This window comes from Suricata suricatta, chromosome 1 (genome assembly GCF_006229205.1).
Source record: "Suricata suricatta isolate VVHF042 chromosome 1, meerkat_22Aug2017_6uvM2_HiC, whole genome shotgun sequence".
Classification (NCBI taxonomy): Eukaryota; Metazoa; Chordata; class Mammalia; order Carnivora; family Herpestidae; genus Suricata; species Suricata suricatta.
In genome coordinates this window covers 155,024,492-155,048,177 of record NC_043700.1, presented here as the reverse complement: position 1 = coordinate 155,048,177, position 23,686 = coordinate 155,024,492, and the positions used below count along the sequence as shown (strand labels likewise).

Sequence of the window (23,686 nt, the reverse complement as noted above, 5' to 3'; positions counted from 1 at the left end):
TGCAAATTGGTGCAACCACTCTGGAAAACAGTATGGAGTTTCCTCAAAAAATTAAAAATAGAACTACCCTATGATCCAGGCATTGCACTACTAGGTATTTACCCAATACCTAGTAGCACTTACAGGGGTACATGTATCCCAATGTTTATGGTAGCACTATTGACAATAGCGAAAGTATGGAAAGAGCCCAAATGTCCATCGACAGATGAATGGATAAAGAAGACATGGTATGTATGTAATACCAAAGACAGGTATCATATGATTTCACTCATATGCAGAATTTAAGACACAAAATAAATGAACAGAAGGGAAGGGAAGCAAAAATAATATAAAAACGGGGATGGGGACCAAACATAAGTGACTCTTAAATACAGAGGACAAACTGAAGGTTGCTAGAGGGGTTGTGGGTAAAGGGATGGGCCAAAAGGGCAAGGGGCATCAGAGGGACACTTGTTGGGATGAGCACTGGGGATGCAGGGGATGAGTCACTGGATTCTACTCTTGAAATCATTATTACACTACCTGGCAACTAATTTGGGTATAAATTTTTAAAAATTAGAATATTTAAAAATAAAAAAAGATAATGATTTGCTTTTTAAACATAAGCAAATGTCACTATAATATCTACAACAAATTAAGAGTAACTTCTTTACAACATCTAATGCCAATCAGTGCTCAAATTTCAACTGTCTCATTAAGTGTTTTCTTTTTTTTAAGTTTGTTCTAATCCAGATCTAAACAAAATCCATACAGGCAACTGTTACTGGGTCTCTTAAATCCCTTTTAATCTACAGTTTCTGCTCCCCCTTCTTTCTTCTCTTTGCAGTGAAAGTAATAGCTTTACTAATGTCAGTGACTGAAGTAACATATTAATACCTTCATTAAGCAGTAATACATTTATTTTTATTTTATTTGCTAAAAATAAACAGATTTGCAAAATAGTTCATGTTTCTATAAGGCCTAATATTTATCTCATCTACAGAGAAGTTTGGGGATACATATTTTTCAAAGTCCAACGACTGAGGAAGGCATAGATTATGAATTATTATACCACACCTATAATAACGTGATGGTTACTAAGGAGGAAGTGGTCATTTTACTATAGGTAACTGTACACATTCAGTAGCGGCATTTTTTCAGTAAATAGGTCACATTTTAAATCTGACCTCAAATTAACCTTCATTTGAAATTATAACTGGTTTCTTACTATTTCTTTTTCTATTTAATGAATTTAATCCTCAATCCAGGAGAAAAGGCAAACTCCTCTCTAAAATGTTATTTTTTTAATGTTTATTTATTTCTGTGAGAGACAGAGAGAGTGCAAGTAGGGGGAGGGGTAGAGAGGGAGGGAGACACAGAATCCAAAGCAGGCTTCAGGCTCTGAGCTGTCAGCACAGAGCCCAACGCAGGACTCGAACCCACGAACTATGAGATCATAGTTGGACTAAAGTTGGACACCCAACCGACTGAGCCATGAAGGTGCCCCTAAAATATTATTTTTGTACTTAACCTTAATTTAAAATTCCTTTAGCCAAATTAGACATATGATATTCCATTTGCTCACAGGCATAATCAACTAAATCATGACTAAAACCAAATCTTTAAAGCCAAAAAAACTGGTAAATATGAATAAAACACTAATTCATCTGTACCTATTCGTAACAAACATCATCCAGACTTACTGGAAATTTTTTTAAAGATTTTTTAAATATTGGTTTGTTTTTGAGAGAGAGAGTGAGAAAGAGTAAGTAGGGGTAGAGACAGAGGGTAAGAGAGAGAATCCCAAGCAGGCTCTGAGCTGTCAGCACAGAGCCCAACGGCAGGGCTTGAACCCACGAACTGTGAGATCATAACCTGAGCTGAGATCAAGAGTTGGGGGCCCAACCAACCAGGCCACCAAGGCACCCCTGGACTTAGTCGAATTTTTCACTGCCCCACCAAATATTTCTGAACCTGTTAACAAAATGGTATCTACAACTCTGCCATAATTCTTAATACTTTATCATCACCTTAGGTTCATGGAATCATTTCTCCCTTAAACCAAACAAAGCTCTTATTTGCCATGGATCTTTTCTGTCCATAGTGGGGAGTACAGTCATGCAATAGTCCATATTTAATAAAATTTAAACTTCCACTTCATCTTTTAGAATAAATCACAAAACCAGTTACCACTGGAGCACAAAGCAGTTGCAGGAATCCTACAACAACTTCAAAGAGGCCTGATTTGTGCCAGCATGCCCAGGTCTTCCGTTGTGTTTCACTTTTGAATGAGCTTCTTGTTCAGACATAGCAAGAACGGAAGCCAAGCTTTTTATAAAAAAATACATTTTCTCTTCTTGTAACCATACTGTCAGGGCACTGTGTCATTTTAAGACTTCCCAAAGTGTGTCTAGCATTTCCAATACCTCCATAATAGATACAGAACCTTCCTGTTTCCATCTTTCACTTTGGTTACCCTGGGAAATAGTTGGTTTATACCTCCCTGACCTTCTTTATGGGTTATAATCACTTTTAGCAGGAGAGGCTTTGATTGTTTTTGTTTTTGTTTCAGGTTTCTTTCTGCATGTTAATTGTTTTTTCTATCTTGTCTCCACATATATTACTAAACATGGGACTCATTTTAATTTTCATTTCACTTGATTAACTTAAAAGAGTATTTCATCTACAAAGAGAGTAATTTCTATTACTACTTTGATATTACTACTTTTCACATGGTTCAGGTCAAACAGGTTAGGTAACTGTGGTCATGGTACACACGTTATCAATGCTATCATTTTTTATTCTAAAAGAAAAAAGTCATATAAAGAAGAGTGACTAGAGGAGGTCAGTTGGTATTTAACAACACTGAAGAGACTATAAATAGCCAAATAGCACAAGTTTGAAGGGGCAAGGCTTTAAACCTGCAGCAAGAAAAATGATCTAGAAGCTTCCATGTGCAATAAATAAAGAGAACAATGACCCAGCTCTGGTGCTTGGGAGGATCTCAGGTCAAATGAGGTCCTCCAAGGACAGCATTGTTTCCCTTCAGTCCAAAAGTAAAAGAGAAAGTTGATGGCATGTTAACCTCTCCTTTCTGAACAGAACTACTAGAATTATAAAAAAAATCTACAAATTGAATGTATCTTAACTATATCTTAAATCAAGGCCCTTGAAGTATATAGGTCTTTCTTTGATAGAGAAAATAATAATCTCAAGCAAACAGAGCAAAAAAACTAAGAGTTACTGAATCTCCATGATGTTCCTGATGGTATTCTCAACACTTGTCCATGTCCCTCATAATCTGAAAAGGAGAATGAGGTAGCTAGGGTGTCCAGCACAAAGTAGATTTGATCTCCACGTGCAGAATAACTTAATTATTACGTAATTGAAGAAAACGCTACTTCATAAAGAAAGGAAGTCCCTGCTCACTGTTTTTAAGGCAAAGGTTGTTAGAAAATGCTATCAAAAGGGTTATCCCACTGGGTAAGAAGATTAGGCTAAGTTACTTCCAAGAAGCCAACTCAACACTCTAAACTTGACTCCAGGATATATTTTACACAGTTGTCCCTTGAACAACATAGGAGTTAAGGTTGCTGATCCCTGCATGGTCAAAAATCTGCATGTAATTTTATTCCCCAAAAGTTTAACTACTAATAGCCTGTTGACTGGAAGCCTAACTGATAACAAACAGCTGATTAACACGTATTTTGTATGTTACATGTATTATATACTGCATTCTTACACTAAGGAGAAAAATGTGACTTTATCCACAAAAATCCACATATAAGTAGACCTGCACAGTTGAAACCTGATGTTCAAGGCCCAACTGGACTTGAATACTGTAATGTGTCGTGACTAGAAATTCATCAGATTTCAACTAAAGAAAGAAACCAGACTGCAAGATATTTAATCTATGAGGGCACATTCCTGCCCTTCTATTAAAATTATTCTGGGAATCTCAAAAGGCCCCTTTAAATGATGTAAAAGACCAAAATGATTCAAGTGTTCTGACAGCCTTTTAGAATAAGGGTGCCATGATTTTCAAATAAATTTAGAATAATCACAGCTCCTATTCACAGTAGCAAAAATAATTATGGAAAATATAAAAATCCAGTAATTTTTTTAAATCTGGCAGAATCTTATGAAATATGAAAAATCTACTCTCATATAATCAAATGCAGGCAGCAGTTACTCAGATATCTTTTATGTCTGATTGGTAAAAATCACTAATATAAAGAACTTAAAATCATCCCTTAAACTGATGGTTCATCAAATCTACAGTTCCCGTTACAGTTCAATTTTTAGAAATTCACTTTTTCTCTTATCTTAGAAATGCTATAATCTTTACAATTTTTAAAACAGGCTTACATTTTACCCTTCTGTCATTCTTTTTAACCTTCTCCCAAATTTGTTTTTAAGAGTACAGAAACTTATTATGCTGACCAATGTAAAAAATGCTGTATAATGATAGTGAGGTCAAATAAAGCTTCACTGCAAAACTCTCAATTTCTTGCTGATAAAACAATGTTCTCTGCAGGTAAATTTATCCACATTATGTTGATTTAACATTTTTAGCCAGAAGAGCAGTTGTTATCATCCTAGCTGAGCTAATGAAAACAATTATCAAAATCTTCCATTCAAAAATTTAAGGGGAAGTTTTGTACTAAGGTTTCATTCATGAATGAATGAAAATAGCATCCGAGCACAACGTTTTCTAATATACTGATGAGTGAATGCGTATGGTTTAGAATAGCTTTCCTATTACATTTCCATGTTGGCATGAAAAAAATGAAGGAATTCAATTGCAAAATTATCACATAAATATTCTCCCTACTCATCTAGATTTAAACACCAAGAGAAAAATTTTAAATAAATGTAGAAGCAGATCAGTAAGATCAATCTCACTAAATCTGAAATGTATTCCAATCTCCAACTTCTACAAATCTCCTGCTATGATTTATAACTATGAAATGTACAGAAATTGTATATTCAACAAATATCTATTGGGCAGACCTACATGCCCAACCAGGGACAAAGCAGTAAAAAAAAAAGACAAAATTCCCCGACCTACTGTCAGGTTTACACTTTGATAGAAGCTTGAGTTTTTTTGTAGTCATTCCTTTGAGAATCTGAAAATACTGCTGGAAGTCTCTCTTCCGAAATGCTCATATATACTTAATTTTGCAACGTATAAACCTTTCTAATACAATCGTTAACCATGGGTCAAGATCCCCTGATAAAAATCCTCCTTGTGTTTATTTTCTATCTGCAGTTTAAAGTAGTTTCATAATTTTTACTATCCAGAGTAAAAAGTAGTACTTTTTCTCCAAGAAAATATTCATGGCCTTCAAATTTCAACATAATGTTTTCTATTTATTCCAATTGTTATCTCTCACAAATTTCCAGGCTGCCAGATTACCCTTTATCAATATTGGTCTTTCTAGAAAACTCGATCCTAACATCTTAGGGAGCTTCACAATGGAAATTTTCTGATTTCATTCATTATTCTCTAGATCCCCTTAAGTTAAAATCCCCCTCCCTCTACACAAATCTTCTGTTAGTCTTTGAACCAAAGTCACTTACAGAATCTTTGGAAGAAGATATGCTCAGGAGAATGACAATAAAACCTTAATCACTTACCAGAAACCATTAGCTAATTAACCAAAAATTTTTGGTTTTGCCTGTCACAAAAAGATGTCACTCCTTAGAAAAAAAACAGGGAAAGGGGAGGGAAACAGAGAAAACAGAGGGGAAAGTCTTTTTTATTTAAAAATAATAGTTTGTAGGGCCATTACAGTCTCTAATCAACGTGTTGTATCCTTTATATCTATTAGTTTTAAAATTACACAATGGAAAAATTGCAACTAATTATGACCCTGAGGTCCTATCAGGTTAAATATCAAAGAAACTGCATGCAAATTTAATATGAATATCTTGTAGATTTTTATAAAACAATTTGCAATAAAAAGGTTGCTGGGCTAATCCAAGTTTTAAATTATTAAAAAAAAAGAAAAAGTATATGAGCACAGGGTCATAAAAGTAAACAGCCACAATTTAAATGCCAAAGTTTGTCTCTATTTTTTTCTTACAGTCTCCAACAGGCTTAGAGAGGCCTGACTTTTAAAAGAACAACAATGAAAACACAAATCCCCCTTGATGATTAGATGACCTATTTCTCCCAATGCATAGCTCCAAAACATCTTAAGTTTGAGGAGGAATGATCATTTGTCATATGCAATCTCACATTTGCATCAGAAAGCCTTTAAAATGTTTTGTATTCCTTGACCCAATAATTCTACCTCTAAGACCCTTTTTCTGTAGGACGATAATCAGAAATGCACATACAAATTTATTTGCAAAGAAGTTCACTGTACCATTATTTCCATGAGCAGAACACTGCAGAGAAGTCACAGAACAAAGTACGAGTTGAAAACAATCATCGGGGTTGTGAGTTCAAGACCCACAGTGGGTGTAGAAATTACTATTAAAAATAAACTTAAAATATAAAAATAAAAGGGGCACCTGGGTGGCTCACTCAGTTAAGCATCCGACTTTGGCTCAGGTCATGATCTCATGGTTCGTGAGTTTGAGCCCCGTGTCAGACTCTCGGCTCACAGCTCAAAGCCTGGAGCCTGCTTCGAATTCTGTGTCTCCCTCTCTCTCCGTCCTCCCCTGCTCATACTTGTCTCTCTGTCTCTCAAAAATAAATAAATGCTAAAATTTTTTTAAGAAGAATAAAAATAAACTTAAAAAAAGCAAAGAGTAAATGCAGAAAGACAGAATCAAATTGTCAAGGTACTCAATCTCTCCATGCTTCCATTGTCTCATCTACAAAGTAAAGATAATTAAAACCTCTTATGGCTATTATGAGAATTAAGTATAAAAAATGAAAAATGTTTGGGGCACCCAAGGGCACAGTCAGAAAGCATCTGACTCTTGATTTCGGCTCAGATCATCATCTCTTAGTTGTAGGACTGAGCGCCACACGGGGCTCCGGGCTGAGCTTGGAGCCTGCTTCAGATTCTCACTCCCTCTGTCTCTGACTTCCTCCCCCATTAGCACACTCTTTCTCTCTTTCTCTCTCTCAAAAAATAAACAAGTAAAAATTAAAAAATAAATAGACCTTTAAAAAAAGATGAAAAATGTTAAGTGTTGGACACAAAGTATTCAATAAATGTTTATTGTTCTTTAACTCATATACAATGACAGATGTGTAACACTTCAAAAAAAAGTAATAAAGAAATAAAAATCACTCATAATTCTAACAGCTAGAGATAGCCACTACTAATTTATGTTAGTATCTGGGTTAATCTCTTTCAGATCTTTCAATATACACTAGATGCTTTATAAAATTGGTGTCACATTGTATCATTTCTAGCAGTTACAAAATATTATAATATTTTGTAAATATATTATATGCATTTAGTCATTTCACTATATTGAGGGTCTTCACTGCTGTAATTAATATTGTAGTAAATATTTTAATTGGCAGTCATTGTACGCATCTTTTAATTTCCCTCAAGAAAGAATCTAGAACCAGAATTTCTATCTCAAATAGCATGAAATCCACTTGGCTTCATTCCCCGACTGACCTGTACAGAACATAGACACACACTAGGTGTTCAAAAATTCCGGGGCGCCTGGGAGGTTCAGTCGGCTATGCATCTGATTGCTGATTTCAACTCATGTCATGATCTCACACTTCATAAGATCGATCTTATGCTGACAGTGTGGAGCCTGCTTAGGACTCTCTCTCTCTCTCTCTGTCCCTCTTTCTCTCTGTCCCTCCCCTGCTTGTGATCACTCTTTCTCTCAAAATAAATAAACTTGTTTTTAAAATGCTGATGTTATTCTTCTACATGGGTACTTAAAAGCTATTAAACGGTTTTTTCAGTATAACCTCTCTATTGTTTTCTAGTGCAACTGTACATCAGGCATTTTGCTTTGTCCATTTAGCCCATTTATAGGATCTCACTTTTCCTTCATATCACTCTAATATCCCAAACACAATTTGAGTGTTCAGAACTTCAGTACATTCCCCAAAGGTGAGTATGCTACTTTATAGATCTAGAACTGGAAATCGCTGTCTTTCAGAAGTACATCCTGAAATATTTACAGATATGTTTCATGACCAAGGGACTGCATCAAAAACACTGGGCACTGGAGAAAGGGAGTCGGTAGAGGTAACACAGAGTTGATGAACGTTGAAGTCGAGGAATGGGCACATGAACATTCATTCCACTATTCTGTTTAAATATTTCTTAAACTGTCTTTGGCAGGAGCAAACTTTAAATCTTCAAAAGATACAATTATTAAAGTCAATAAAACAATTATAGTTTAGCTTGTACCATAGGTCTTACAGAATAGTTCAATGATTAAAAAAAAAAGACCAAAAATCCTTAAGCCAAATTCAAAAGTGAAGTAAACAAGTACAGTACTTAGAATCTCTCAATCATACTTGCCAGTAATTCCCACAGATAAACACATACTACAATGCCTGTTTCCAAACCGTGGCTTCAGCATACCACACTGATTTCTCCAAGACAATATTAGTATTTATACTGTGCATTACAAGAATACAATTATGCCTCTGTATGTGCCCACATGAATATTTGATAAGTAGTTTTATTATGTACGAGTATTAAATAATCCAAATTCTCTTGGTGCTTAAATCACATCTTGGTACTAAGTCAGGCACATCATAAAACAAAACTTACAGATTAACAGTTAGATCCACCAAAGTGTTTTGTTTTTTGTACTAAGAGGCAGTGTGATTAAAAAAAAAAAAAAAACTACCTCACTGCGTATCTTTTATTCAGATGAACTATGGTAAAATACCACCTGTGTATATTTCTACCTGTCCAGCAAACAGTTTACCTTGAAGTCAGGTCATGATAACAAGAGAGCATTGTAAAAAGAGTAAGTCACAAATCTAGGGATGAGCATATCAATGGCTGCCCCCCAGGTTTAAAACAAGGGTGAAATGGACAGATTGGAGAGATGCTTCCAAACTCTTCGTTGCAATAAAAAAATACATTGTATATAAATGTACTTATAATGCATTTTATATAACAACCCAATATGTATATGTATATATATGAACCCACATGATATATTTGTAATAATGATCTGCAACACACCTTGGTAATCCCTAAGCTTTTTTTAAAAAGGCTATATTCTAGCACTACCCACTGAAACAATTTTTGGAATTCACAGTTTTAAATCCCAGGAGTTTAAAAAAAAATACAGCCTGCATCTCCTGCTACTTACCAGCAAAGGTGGTGGAGGACAGAACTTGACAAGCTACACATTTAATGCCACCCAGTCACCTGCCTGCTTAAACCTCTCCCCTGCGCAGAAAAGGACAATACTCTACGTCTGGGAAGACAGGGAGGAGGGGGGCAGAAGACACAGACGGGCTCGACATGCGCACACGCACACAACATCCACGGCCATCTCTTAAAGTTCTTCCTGTTCTAAAATTCTGTGGTTCTAAGGGTTACCTCTGAGAGTAGGAGTCCCTAAAGGGTAAATTCATCATTACATCTCCTGGCAAACTGGCTTTCAAAAAAATATTGAAGCACTAAATAAAGATTAAATTCAACTAGCAATATGCAAACCAAGTATAAATGTCGGTTTTCTGCACACTATTAAATGTAAAAATCAAGGCTATTGTACATTATCTGAAAACTCAGAAGCACAAAAAGTTATCATACACACTGTGTATGTATATGCATGTGTATATAGAATATCTATGTCACAAAGCAAACACTAGTCTTGTTACATTGTCCATTAATGTACAAAAACAACTCACTGTAGAATTATTCTAAAACGCAGAACCAAATTCAACACTAACTTTTTGTCTCAATCATTCCTTTTTTTCTCTACCCACTTAATGACATATTACTAATTAACAAAGAAATGAGCAAATAGGCCTAGTAAATACAAAAAACAACAGCAGAGGACAGGACAATATACAGCTTTCATGATTCAACCGTGATTTATAGCACTCCAAAGTCCACCAGTTGTTGGCTCAAGTGGTCTCCTCTGCCTTTGTCTTAGAAGGAATCGTTTTCTCCAAAATAAATTTCAATGACATCAAAGTTTCTTCCTATATACATTAACTTTCAATAAATTATTACAGTTTAATTGAAGTAGGAGGGGGGAAGGAGTCTACATAAAAGATTTCCAAGCCTAAATCCCAATAAAACCTCCTATAAATAAGGACATTAAAGCCAATCCTCATACCTTTTATAAGATATAAAATGTCATGTGATGCAATAAAAGACACCTTTCTCATGACAACCTAAAAATCATAACACAACTCTCTCTTTCCATAAGAGTTACCTAAAATTCTATTACTTTGAGGTTCTGAGTTAAATTATGTGGAAAAACAGAGAATTTTGCCACAATTAATAGGATTTGTGATTCTTAAATGAGGAAAGTATTTACAAATATGTTTTCATTACTAAAAGAATAATGTATTTTAATAAGCAATTCCAAATTTACAGTTCTGGTTAGTATTTCTCACCTTTTCCCAGATTTCTAAATTTTAATTACAACTATAATTAAACATACCTTGCCAAACCTTCATGGAGGAGGATTTGAAATATTCCTTGAAAGAAATAAAGGAAATAGAGAATTTGTATTTGCAGAGGAGAAAGAAAGAAAAATGGGTATCATGCGAGTGGTCCAGGATACAGGATGGAGAGGTTTTTCATCAAACAATTGCTAGAGATTTTGAACAATATTTATTGGACCAGTTAATGTGGAGGAGTTTTCATCAGCCACAGGGAGACAGGGACTTAACGGTGACTAACGGTCAACTCTGAGCTCCCAGAATCCGCAGTAAGTGACACCTGTTCAGACACAGCCCCCACCGGCCAGGAGCTTACAAACCAGCCAGGAGAGAGATATGCTATGATGACAAGTTTCAGGTGCTTTAAGAAAAGCTACCTAGGAGCGCCTGGGTGGCTCAGTCGGTTGAGCATCTGACTTCGGCTCAGGTCAGGATCTCACCGCTTGTGGGTTTGAGCCCTGCGTCGGGCTCCGTGCTGACAGCTCAGAGCCTGGAGCCTGCTTCAGATTCTGTGTCTCCCTCTCTCTCTGACCCTCCCCCACTCGCACCCTATCTCCCTGTCTCAAAAATGAATAAATGTTAAAATAAATAAATAAATAAATAAATAAATATATTCTAGTTACAGTCAGGTAGAAACAATGGAGACAGTCATCAAATTTAAGTGAAAGAGGAGCCAGGGACCACCTCACCAAGTAGGGGGCTCACAACCTCCACTGCCAGAAGACTCACTGATGGGCAATCTACAACCATAGGAACGATTTATGGCTCTCTTTGAGGAGCTGGTTAGCCATTGATCAAAAAAAAAATTAAGGCTCAATAAACATGACTATTTCACTGTAGGCCTGTGAGCTGTAACTTCCCAGCATGACAGGCTCCAAAGCTGGGTGCTATCCCGTCTCGTCCTGGTTACACAACGGTGCCTGGCTGGGTCCCAGAAATGGTTACCCCGGGATGCCTCCCCCCATGTTTATGGAAGCAAGCACTGTGCAGGGTAAGGTTTACACTGACTGACAGTTCCTCTTGCTCTAGAAATTTATAAAAGATAATAAGCAATTTATTCAGATCAAAATCCTCTGTATGGAAAATAACACATTTCAAAGTTAGTAACAAAACAACATTCCAAATGAGTTTGGTCACTATGGATGACCATATAGAACATGCCACAAAGCTTAATCCTTCACATTCCAGTACATCCAGTAACTCTACAAGGACTTGCACACAAAAGTCCAAAAGCCCCACCCCACTCCACCAATAGGCTTTATTCTTCACAGCGGTGAAGTCAGTCTAAATAAGTTACAAATATAGGAGGGGAGAAAATTCAGTTCTGGTTCACTGTACCCAAAGAAACGGTGCCCTAGAAATCCAAATTAATTAAGAAACCAATAGGAATAAAAAAACCACTAATTGCTGAGGGCCTACTATGCCCAAGGAAGTAGGTTAGGTGCTTTACACACATTACTTCGTTTTAACCCCAAGAAACTCATTTCTGTAAATGTTCAACTTTGCAGCTATGGAAACTGATGAAGCTACTAAATGGGGAGACACTGCTCACCTGGATTCTCTTCTATTCTAAAAGAATAAGCTGTTATACGGAGTTCTATGAAACAAACTTCTCAAATTAAGATGCAATTATGACTGCAGTATGTTTTTTAGAACAAAAGCTAGAGACTGCTCAAAAAGATTTAAACATAGTTAAGGTAAATTGTGTGTTTGTTAATAAAGAAAGAATAAATTTACTTTATCAAAAGTAAAACAAAAAACAAACAAAAAAACCACGGGGGGCAGCCACTGTGGCAGGAGGGGTCATTAGCAAGAATGCCTGATATGAGGGAGTCCCTGCAGCTGCCTCGTTCTTCAAGCGCAGGAGCTGGTGGAAATATCAGGAATGGAAGCCAATGCGACCATCCCAATCTGGCAAAATAAGCCACACGGGGCTACTCAAAGTATAGTGAGAAGAACTGGGACCAGCCTGCCCCCTGAAGCCATGTCCCTTGCATCCTTTGAGACCCTGTGCCCAACATGTCTGACCTGTGTCTAAAGGATGTGCCCCCCCCCCCATCCCTACTCTGGCTGACACTGCCAGGATTGCTGTGAATGAAGAGGAGACATAGGCCCAGGACAGGACTGACACACAGCTCTTGCACACCTGGAAGCCTAGCCCTCTAATTGTCACACAGCACAATGCCCAGCCTGCGTGGGTCCCGGGTGATCGTCTTTCTGACCATTCCAGCCCCGAGCTGCACCACAGAGCTGCTGGATGAGCTTGAACCAACTGCACGGCCACATTGCTAAAATAGTGGCAGCTGAGGCTGCTTCAGTTTCATTAACAACAGATTTCTTATCTCCAGGAAGTTCAAATGTCTCTTCTCCCTTACCTGGTTTTGGATCCTCACTCCACTATACAACTTTCTTTGCCATTAATGACATCACCAAGGAGACCAAGGTGGAGGTCCCTGAGTTTCCATCAGTCCCCCTGCTTTGTTCTGCCAGCCCTGAGTGCTGCAAACCAGAACACAGAGCTACCCACAGCTTGGGTGAAGAGGATGACTGTGTCCCTCTGTCCAAGGGCAGCAGCTTTGCAGATATGATGGGGATCCTGAAGGACTTTCACCAGATGGAACAGAGCCAAGATCTATCTCTTAGGGAAAAAAAGCCCTTAATGATAGCTGAGGTATCTACCTGATAGAGTTCAAAGTAATGCTCATAAAGATGCTCACCAAACTGGGGAGAAAACGGAGAGAAGAATGGATGAACACAGAACTCCAACGAAGAGATGGAAAATACACAGCAGGACTAGAAAGGAGTTATGGAGCTGATGAACACAATGATAGAGGAGTTCACCAGCAGACTCTACGAAACAGAAGAAAGGATAAATCAACTCAAAGATAAGGAAGGGGAAGTCCCCCAAACAGAGCAGCAAGAAAAAGAAATGAAATTCTAGAAAAAAGAATGAAAAAAAAAAGTGAAGATAACTTAAGGGACTTAGGGCATAACACCAAATGGACTAGGATTTTCATCACAGGGCTCCCAGAAGAGAAAGAAAGGGACAGAAATCTTTTTTTGAAAAAAGAATGGCTTAAAACATCCCTAACCTAGAGAAGGAAACCGACATCCAGATCCAGGAGGCCCAGGGAGATCCATATAAGATCAACTCAAAGAGACCCTAAAGGTAGCAAGAAAAAAAATAACTCGTTATCTAAAAGGGAACTCCCATAAGACTTTCAACCCATTTTTCAGCAGTTTGTAGGCCAGAAGGGAGTGACACTATGTATTCAAAATGCTAAAAGAAGAAAACTTCCAACCAAAAATTATCATTCAGAATTAGAGAGAGAGATTTCCAGATGAGCAAAAGCCTAAGGAGTTTATCACCACTAAATTAGCCTTAAAAGAAATGTTAAAATGACCTCTTCAAGCTGGGAGAAAAAAAAGTGTTAATCAGTAATAGGAACACGCATCGAAGGGTAAATCACACTGGAAAGATCAATATAATAATAATGAAAATAATGGATTTGTCACTTATTAAAAAGAACAAAAGTAGTAAAAATAACTATGATTATAATAACTAGTTAAGGGATAACTTTGTCCAGTGTGAGACCACTCACTGTCATGGGCTGCTTTCCACTGCTTGTGTGCCTTCTCTAGAGCCAGGACCTTAGCCTTGGCCTCATATGGGTTGCACAGTGCCCAGATTCTGGATGCCTCCCTCTAGAAAGGAGCTCTCAGACAAAGCCAACAAACACCACTTCTTACACAGCCCAGCCCTGCTGGGGGTGCCCCACTGACTACTAGCCTCTTGACCACTTTATTCTCCACCAGCTTTTACTTCTAGGTTCTGAGTGAAGACCCTGGTGCCCAGACTTTGGCTCCTGTGGGAGGGAGCCTGCTAATCTTGGGCTGGCTTACTTTGGTTCTTTGAGTTTCCTTGTACTTAATCTCTGGTATTTTTTTTTTTTTTGAGAGTTGGAGCAGGGAAAGGATTAAAAAAGAAAGGGTAAAAAGAAAAAAAGATGTAAAATGTGACATCAAAAACATGCAGGGGAGGAATAACAATGTTGAGCTTTAGAATGTGATCACACTTAAGCTGGCAACTATTTCATCAACCTAAAATAGACTTATAGTTAAAATAGAACTTGTTATAGTTAAGGTTAACCTTAACTACAAAGCAAAACCTACATTAAATACACAAAGGATAAAGGAACATAAGCATACTACTAAAAAATGTCAACAAACCACAAAGGAAGAGAGCAAGAGAAGAAAGGAACAAAGAGGAAAACTACAAAAACAGCCAAAAAACAGCAAAATGGCAATAAGTACATACCTATCAATAATTACATTTTAAATGTAAATGGACTAAATACTACAATCAAAAGACAGAGTGGCTAAATGGACTAAAAATCAAAACCTATATATACCTCCCACAAGAGGCTCCTTTTGACTTAAGAACATGCATAGACGGAAAGTGAAGGGGTAGAAAAAGATATTCCATATAAATGGAAACCAAAAGAAAGCCAGGGCAGCTATACTTACATATATAAGAAAAAAATTCAGCAGCACCTGAATGGCTGAGTCAGTTAAGCAACTGACTCTAGATTTCAGTTCAGATCATGATCTCACAGTTCAGGAATTCGAGTGAGTTGGGCTCCGTGCTGACAGTGTACAGCCTGCTTGGGATTCTCTCTCCCTCCCTCTCTGCTCTTACCCCAGGCATGTGCGCACACATGTGCACATGCTCTCTCTCAAAAATAAATATATGAACTTAAAAAAATAGAGAAAGAAAGAAAAATTGACTTTAGGAACACCTGGATGGCTCTGGCAGTTAAGCATCCAACTCTTGATTTCACCTCAGGTCAGGATCCCAGTCATGGGATCAAGCCCCGCATCAGGCTCCAAGCTAAGCAGGTTCTCTCTCTCTCCCTCTCTCCCCCTCTGCTCCTCTCTCCAATTCCCATGGTTTTTTGCTCTCTTTCTAAATTAAATTTTTAAGGGGCACCTGGGTGGCAAAGTTGGTTAAGCATCCAACTTCAGCTCAGGTCACGATCTCACTGTTCATGGGTTCAAACCCTGCATCAGGCTCTCTGCTGACGGCTCAGAGCCTGGAGCCTGCTTCAGATTCTGTCTCTCTGCCCCTCCCCTGCTCATGCTCTATCTGTCTGTCTATCTGTCTCTCTCTCTCTCCCCCTCTCTCTCAAATATAAAGTAAAACATTAAAAAAATATTTTTAATAAATGTTTAAAAGTAAGTAAAAAAATTCACTTTAAAACAAAGATTGCGGGGCGCCTGGGTGGCTCAGTCAATTAAGCCTCCGACTTCGGCTCAGGTCAGATCTCACGTTCGTGGGTTCGAGCCCCACGTCAGGCTCTGTGCTGACAGCTAGCTCAGAGCCTGGAGCCTGCTTCTGGTTCTGTGTCTCCTTCTCTCTCTGCTCCTCCCCCTCTCATGCTCTGTCTCTCTCTGCATCAAAAATAAATAAAACATTAAAAAAAATAAAAATAAAAAAATAAAAAATAATAAATAATAAAACAAAGATTGCTACCAGAGACAAAGCACATTATATAATGATAAAGGGGTCAATCCAACAAGAGAATAGAACATTTGTAAATATTTATGAATCCAATATAGAAGCATCTGAATATATAAAGCAAATATTAACAGATATGAAGGGAGAAACAGCCATACAATAACAGCAGGGAACTTTAACAATTTTTTAATGTTTATTTATTTTTTGAAAGAGAGCGAGCGAGCATGAGCGGGGGAGGGGCAGAGAGGGAGACACAGAATTTGAAGCAGGCTCCAGGCTCTGAGCAGTCATGACAGCACAGAGCCCGACATGGGGCTCAAACCTATCGATCGGGAGATGATAGCCTGAGACAAAATCCGACACTTAACTGACTGAACCACTCAGGAGCCCCAGCAGAGGACTCTAGTACCCCACTCACATCAATGGGTAGATCAGACAGCAAATAAGAAAACATCAACCTTAAATGACACATTAGACCCGACAGCCCTAACAGATACATACAGAACATTTCATCCAAAAGCAACAGGATGCACATTCTCAAGTGCGCTTGGAACGCCCTCCAGGACAAATCATGTGAGGCCACAAGACAAGTCTGAATAGATTTAAGAGGACTGAAATCATATCAAGCATCTTTTCTAACCACATTGATAGGAAACTAGAAATCAAAAAAGAAAAAGAAAATAAAAAAGGAAAGAAACTAGAAATCTTTTTTTTTTTTTTAAGTAAAAACAAAGGGTAGGGGAAGGAGAAATCATAATATGGCTAACAAATCACAGATGCTTATTTTAAGACTAAATTCAATCCTCTTCTGTTAATGTCTCACTACTAATTTAAAAGTCCAAGAACAACTTCATAGAAGAAAGTGACAGTCTTCTGCTTCAGCCAGAATTCTTAAAATAATCTTTAACTTAAAATGTTTCCCAAAGATGGATGCTCCCAGTGTAAACACCAATGATAATTCAATCAGCTGCAAAATTCGGTGTTAGCAGTCTCTACATTTACAGGGAAAACCTGACACAGTATAAAGCTATTAATTGCCACATCTGTGGTTTTAAAGGAAACTTCCTCCCACAGCACTTAAATCATCCTTTTTCTCCTAGGTCCCTGTTTGCCTCGTCTCCTTTAATCTTGCTTTATGTTAAGACAGTATCTGGTCCCTGGCTCTGTTTAGTGTCATCAGAAAAATGCCCTTGGAATGTTGTCTCTGAACCAACTTCCTAATTGAGGTTATGCTCCTCCGATTAAGAATTTTATGGGAGCCTGGGTGGCTCAGTCGGTTAAGTGCTGACTTCGGCTCGCGTCACGATCTGACTGTTTGTGGGTCTGAGCCCCACATCGGGCTCTGTGCTGACAGCATGGAGCCTGGAGTCTGCTTCAGATTCTGTGTCTCCCTCTCTCTCTCTCTCTCTGCCCCTCCCCTGCTCATGCTCAGTCTTTCTCTCTCCCAAAAAATAAATAAAAACATTAAAAAAATCATTTTAATATATCAAAATCATAATATCCAAATCATAATAAGGCTAGATGTAAATACTAACTGGAAGATTTATTAGAGTAAAGCAAAAAAGGAAAGAAAAAAATGTTAAGCTTTCTAGAAACCTAACACACCGGTGGACTATAATAAATAAAAATAGACCTAATTCTACTACCTTTGCTGAGCCCGATGGTTTATCAAGCTAGATAGTGAAGGACACAAACAATGAATAAGGCAGATCTAGGACTTTTTGGAATCAACTCATCCAGTTCTAGGACCAGCTCCCCTCAACTGTCCTAGAAGGAGAGTGCTGTAGAAAGTTCCAATATGGTACAAATGGGACTCACTGCAAAATAAGAAGCGCTTATCTTTCAATATAGCAGACTTCTGTATTAAGGGTGTGATTGTATTTGAAACTGGAATGCTCGTGGAGGTCTGGAAAAGAGAGGAAACAGAAGTGGCGAGTGCAAAGCTAGGAGCTGACTCACTTCTCTCACCTCGTCAGGTTGTCACCCTCGCTACTAGTTACATAAGTACTATGTGGAATGTACTCTTTCACTTAGGACAATTTTATCTCATAAGCCTTTCATAAACCTGTCAAACCATGAGCTACATGAAACATTTCTTGTTTTATAGGTGCTCAGTTTTAAAAATAAAAACTTTCATCAGCCCAAACTAAATGCAGTGTGATTGAAGATCACAGGAGCAAATGATAATTTGATTCTTACCTGTAAGTGCCTGCCCTCGTTACTGTTTCAAAGCAATTTTTTAACAAAATCATATTGCAGAAACTAAGACTTAATGTCCCAATTTAAGCAAGCTCACTAAAAATATCCATTAAGATATTTTTACCTTAAAATAATATAACCAGGGGCGCCTGAGTGGCTCAGTTGGTTGAGCGTCCAACTTCAGTTTAGGTCATGATCTCATCGTGTGAGCCCCACATAAGGCTCTGTGCTGACAGCTCAGAGCCAGGAGCCTGCTTTGGATTCTGTGTCTCCCTCTCTCTGCCCCTCCCATGCTCATGCTCTGTCTCAGTTTCCCAATAATAAATAAATGTAAAAAAATTTTTTAATATTATATGTGTGTGTGTGTGTGTGTGTGTGTGTGTGTGTGTGTGTATCCATCACAAAAATACTTCTCATTCGTTTAATATTGCTGAAACACCAAAAATTTGAAATGTGACTTTAGGAAACTTACTTTTAAAATAGATGTAAGAGGGTTAGTCTGTACTGTTTTCCCAATGACAAAAAGAAATCCCATTCAGGATGGATTATAATCTACCATTTTATTGCATCAATATGTATTAGAAGACAAAAATAGACATTTAATTCAAGAGGTGATCCAAAGGGACTGAAAGTTACATTAATCTCTCAAAAGTCACATATAAAACAAATCTATATAAACCCTATGTCCATTATAATGAGAAATGACCTCAAATGAGAAGGCAGGACGAGGGATGTAGTACAGTGACACAATACTAAGCTATATTAACAGACAAAGTGATTTAGCCTTATTTATAAGAGGAAAGGAGAGAGGGATGGAGAAAGAAATATGAGAAAAAGAAGAAAACCTGCAAAACTAAAAAAAAAGATAGAGGGCTGCCTGGGTGGCTAAGTCGGATAAGCATCTGACTCTTGATCTGGGTTCAGGTCATGACCTCATGAGTGAGTTTGAGCCCCGCATCCCGCTCTGTGCTGACAGTGCAGAGACTGCTTGGGATTCTCGGTCTCTCCCTCTCTCTCTGCCCTTCCCCTGCTCATGTGCACTCTCTCTCAAAATAAACAAACTTAAAAAGAAAAAGGTGGAATACATAAAATCATTTTCTGCGAGTCTGCAGGCAGTAATGATAGCACTCTTCTCTTCACAAAAGAAACACGCCGCCTGTCCCTGACATACAAACAAAATCACATATGAGAATCAAGAATACTAATATTGTCAACATGCAGACTAGTGCTTTCAACCTAGCAAGATCCCAATAGCAAGTTAGCCAAGTAGAAGTCAGTCTATAAGACACCTCAGGTAAAAGAAGAGATTTAGATATGCTACCTGATTGTATTGGCCATTCTCCACCACCATGGAAATCAAATACTGAATGCTCTAAATGTGTCATTTCCTTCCCTTCTGGAAGTCATAAGAGCTCTCTGATATTGCCATATAAACATTTTTGTCAAACTCGTAGCGAGAGTATAAGTATTACCTGATGCTGACTGAATTGTAAAGACCATTTCAAAAGGCAAATAAAATTTCCCTGCCTCTGAAGGTTCAATACAAAATATTTATAAAATTCTACTTGAGACTCTTCTCTTTCACAAGAGATTTCAGTAAGTGATCGACCACATTGAATGCTCTGTAATTTCATACAATTCAACAAGTATCTATTGAGTTCTTATCAGTTACACAAATAAAAAACACATACTTATTTGTGCTCTGAATTCAAATAGATGAATATTTCTAATACAATACACACTGTGACCAATCTTGGAATTGACCTACCAAAAAAGAAAATAGGAAAAAAAAATAGGCTATATGGGTTAAAAGTCAAGCTGACTGAGGAGACTTAAGGAGGACTGAGGAACAGTTAGGATTTGAGCAGAGCCTTTAGGGCAAAAAAAAAAAGAGAGAAAAGATAGGGTTCCAGAAAGAGATGTCATGACAGAATATGAAGATGAGCTCAAGAAAAAGAAGTAAAAACGTATCAGTCTGGTTGCCTAAAGGAAAGTAATCTAGAGGAGCACACTTGGAATCTTAAGGAAATGATACAGGCTTCAGTTTCAGGAGGGCTTTCACTTTTCATTTTTCCTCCAAGAGGGAGTGTCTTAGGGTTCAGAGACTACAGAGAAACAGAACCAACGGGAGACATACACACACACTAAAGGGAACACATACACATACATCTATATATATGTATGAGGAAGGAAATTAGCACATATGACTATGGAGAAGTCCCATGATATGCCATCTGCAAACAGGAGAACCGTGAAAACCAGTGGTATAACTCAGTAGGAGTCCCATGGGGCCAATCAAAGGTGTAATTGTCCATCTGAGGCCAAAGGTTGAGGGCAGAGGATGCTGTATGTATAAGTCCCAGATTCCAAAGGCCGAGAACCTGAAGCTCAAATGTCTGAGTACAGAAGAGGGAAGTCCCAGCTCAAGGAGAGTGAGCAAATTCACCCTTCCTCTGCCTTTTTGTTCTATTTGAATCCTAAGTGGATTGGTGATGCCCACCCACAGCCATGAGGCAGACCTTCTTTACTTAGTCTACTGACTTAAATGCTAATCTCTTCTGGAGACGTCCTCACAGACCTAAGCAGAAATGATGTTTTACCAGCTCTCTAGGCATCCATTAGCCCAGTCCAGTTGACACACAAAATTAACCAACATAGGGAGCCACCTTGAGTTTTTGAGAAAGTAAGTGATAGGAACAGACCTGTAGTTTCTAAAAGTTACCTTTTGAAGCAGATGGGAAGAAAGCCTGAATGAGCAGGACCAGTTTGTAAACACCTAGTGGAGAAGCCAAGAGATAACTTTCTGAACTAAGGCTGTGGGAGGCACCAACAAAGCACTGACGTAGAACTGAAAGAATTTCACAGCTGAACAAATGGGGGACCATCACTTTCCGCAAACACTGCCACAGCCTCCTACTGCATTACCCCCTCCCACGCATTACCCTACCAAAGCCGGGAGTGATTGTTTTACAAATTAAATCAAGTTGCATCTCAAGGCCCTCCACCCCACCTCCCTGCCTGCCAGGCAAACTGGACTTTTCATTTCCTAGAAGTTCAACTTCTTTCCTGCCTCAGGACCCTTCACTCACTGTTTTCCTGTATCTGCAAAGTAGCGCCCTGGTGTGTGTCACCAGGTGGAACCCTAAGTGGCCTTCAAATCTCAATTTAAGTGTCCCTTCCTCAACAACGCTATCCACCTAAACTCTCCCGTCTAGTACATGTCCCAACCTTTAAATTCTCTCTTGGAATACTTCCCAGACATTTAGACATGGGTTTAAGTACATATTTGATTAACATCTATTGCCCATTAGGCTATGCCCTGAGAGGTAGGATTATAAGTATTCGTTACCTATGCCTAGCCCAGTACCTGGCACCTGGCGGGTGCTTAACAAACATCTGCTGAATAATAAATTTACCACAAGAGATCACCTCAAGTTCTTGACGGGGAAGATGGTAATGCCGTTATCTAATAAAGGGAACACAGGAGCATAAAGCTTGTGGATAAAGTGGAATTCTACCTGGGGTATACTGAGTTGCAGAAATGCTGAATTAGGTCTGAGCCGTAGAATCACCAGTGAATGATCACTCAGCCCAAAGATTAAATGTAACATTACTGGAAAAGGAGAAGCAAAATGAAGCAAGCTAAAAGTAGATAAATACCTCTATTTAACTGGCAGGAGGAAGAAAACAGACAAAAAGGTTGATATCCGTCATATGTAAAACACTTACAAAATAGCAAATATCAACAAACCTCAAGAAAATGGGGCTTAAAAAAATGGACAGTTGGGGTACTGGGTGGCTCAGTTGTTTAAGCGTCCAACTTCAGCTCAGGTCATATCATGTGGTTCACAAGTTCAAGCCCCATATCAGGCTCTGTGCTGGCAGCTTAGAGCCTGCAGCCTGTGCGCGCGCGTGCGCGTGTGCGTGTGTGTGTCTGCCCCTCTCCTGCTCTCAAAAATAAAAATATTTTTTTAAAAGATGGACAGTTAACAGGAAAATAAAATGCAAATACCTCCTAACCATATAAAAATATATTCAGCCCAGTGTGTGGCTCAAGGTAAACTTGGTATAAGACTATCTTTTAAAAAATCGTTAATTTAGATGATTCTAAAATGTCTATAGGGGTTCCTGGGTGGTTCAGTCAGTCAAGGGTCCGACTTCAGCTCAGGTCATGACCTCCCAGGTTGTAAGTTCAATCCCCACATCAGGCTCTGTGTTGACAGCTCAGAGCCTGAAGCCTGCTTTGGATTCTGTGTCTCCCTCTCTCTCTCTGCCCCTTCCCTGCTCACACTGTCTCTCTCTCTCAAAAATAAACATTTAAAAAATAAATAATGGGAGCCTGGGTGACTCAGTCGGTTAGACATCCAACTTGATTTTGGCTGGAGGCCATGAATGAAATGAAAGCTCATGGGTTCAAGCCCCTCATTAGGCTCTGAACTGACAGTGTGGAGCCTGCTTGGGATTCTCTCTCTTCCTCTCTCTCTGCCCCTCCCCTGTTAGCTCTCCCTCTCTCTAAAATATAAATTAAAAATTTTTTTAAATAAATAAAAATTAAAAGTAAATAAAATGCCTATAAATAAACTTATTTTAAAACTTTTTTTAATGTTTTTTATTTATTTTTGAGAGACAGAGAGAGACAGCGTGAACAGGGGAGGGTCAGAGAGAGAGGGAGATACAGAATCTGAAGTAGGCTCCAGACTCTGAGCTACCTTTCAGCACAAAGCCCAACGCGGGGCTCAAACCCATGAACCATGAGATCATGACCTGAGCTAAAGCTGGACGCTTAACCAACTGAGCTACCCAGGCACCTCTATAAAGAAATTTTTAAAGTTAAAGATATCCAATTTCACTCATTAGATGAGTGAAATTAACATGACAGTGATATTCCATTCAGTAAAAAAAAAAAAAAAAAAGTTTGACAACATATTCTGTTGCTGAGGCTATATATAGACAAATAGGCACTTTCACACATTACCAATGTGTGTGGGAACACAGAGACACATGAGGCACCCAGTTCTGATAGTATTATTATCCCTGAGGTCACTGAGAACCAGAATTCTTAACCAAGAGAAAAAGATACAAATGTAAAATGAAAGACTGAGTAAAAATCTTATAGGGCTAAATCAGAATTGGAAATATCAGTATAAACTCATGAGGTTCTTGATCTTAAAAAAAAGATTTTTCCCCTAATTTTGCTACTGAAAAGATCCAATAACAATGGTCAATCCATTAAAAATGAGAACCCCCAGAGGCCAGATTGTAGTCTTGAAATCCTATTCCCCAGTAAAGGAGTCAGGGGTCCTTTGCGTCCAGCAAGATCAGGTGAAGAGAGGAAATGTACTTGATATGCCTGGAAATCCTCGTCATACCAGATAATCAAAGAAGCTATCAAAAACTACTAGAGTCACATC

At 38.3% G+C, this 23,686-nt stretch overlaps 1 protein-coding gene and 1 pseudogene across 6 annotated transcripts in view; one reads left to right on the top strand and one right to left on the bottom strand.

Moving 5' to 3' along the window:
* FRYL (FRY like transcription coactivator) overlaps positions 1–23,686 on the bottom strand; it is a 261,750-nt gene that overhangs the window by 197,340 nt on the left and 40,724 nt on the right. The window lies entirely within an intron of this gene.
* LOC115302083 lies at positions 12,441–13,241 on the top strand (annotated as a pseudogene).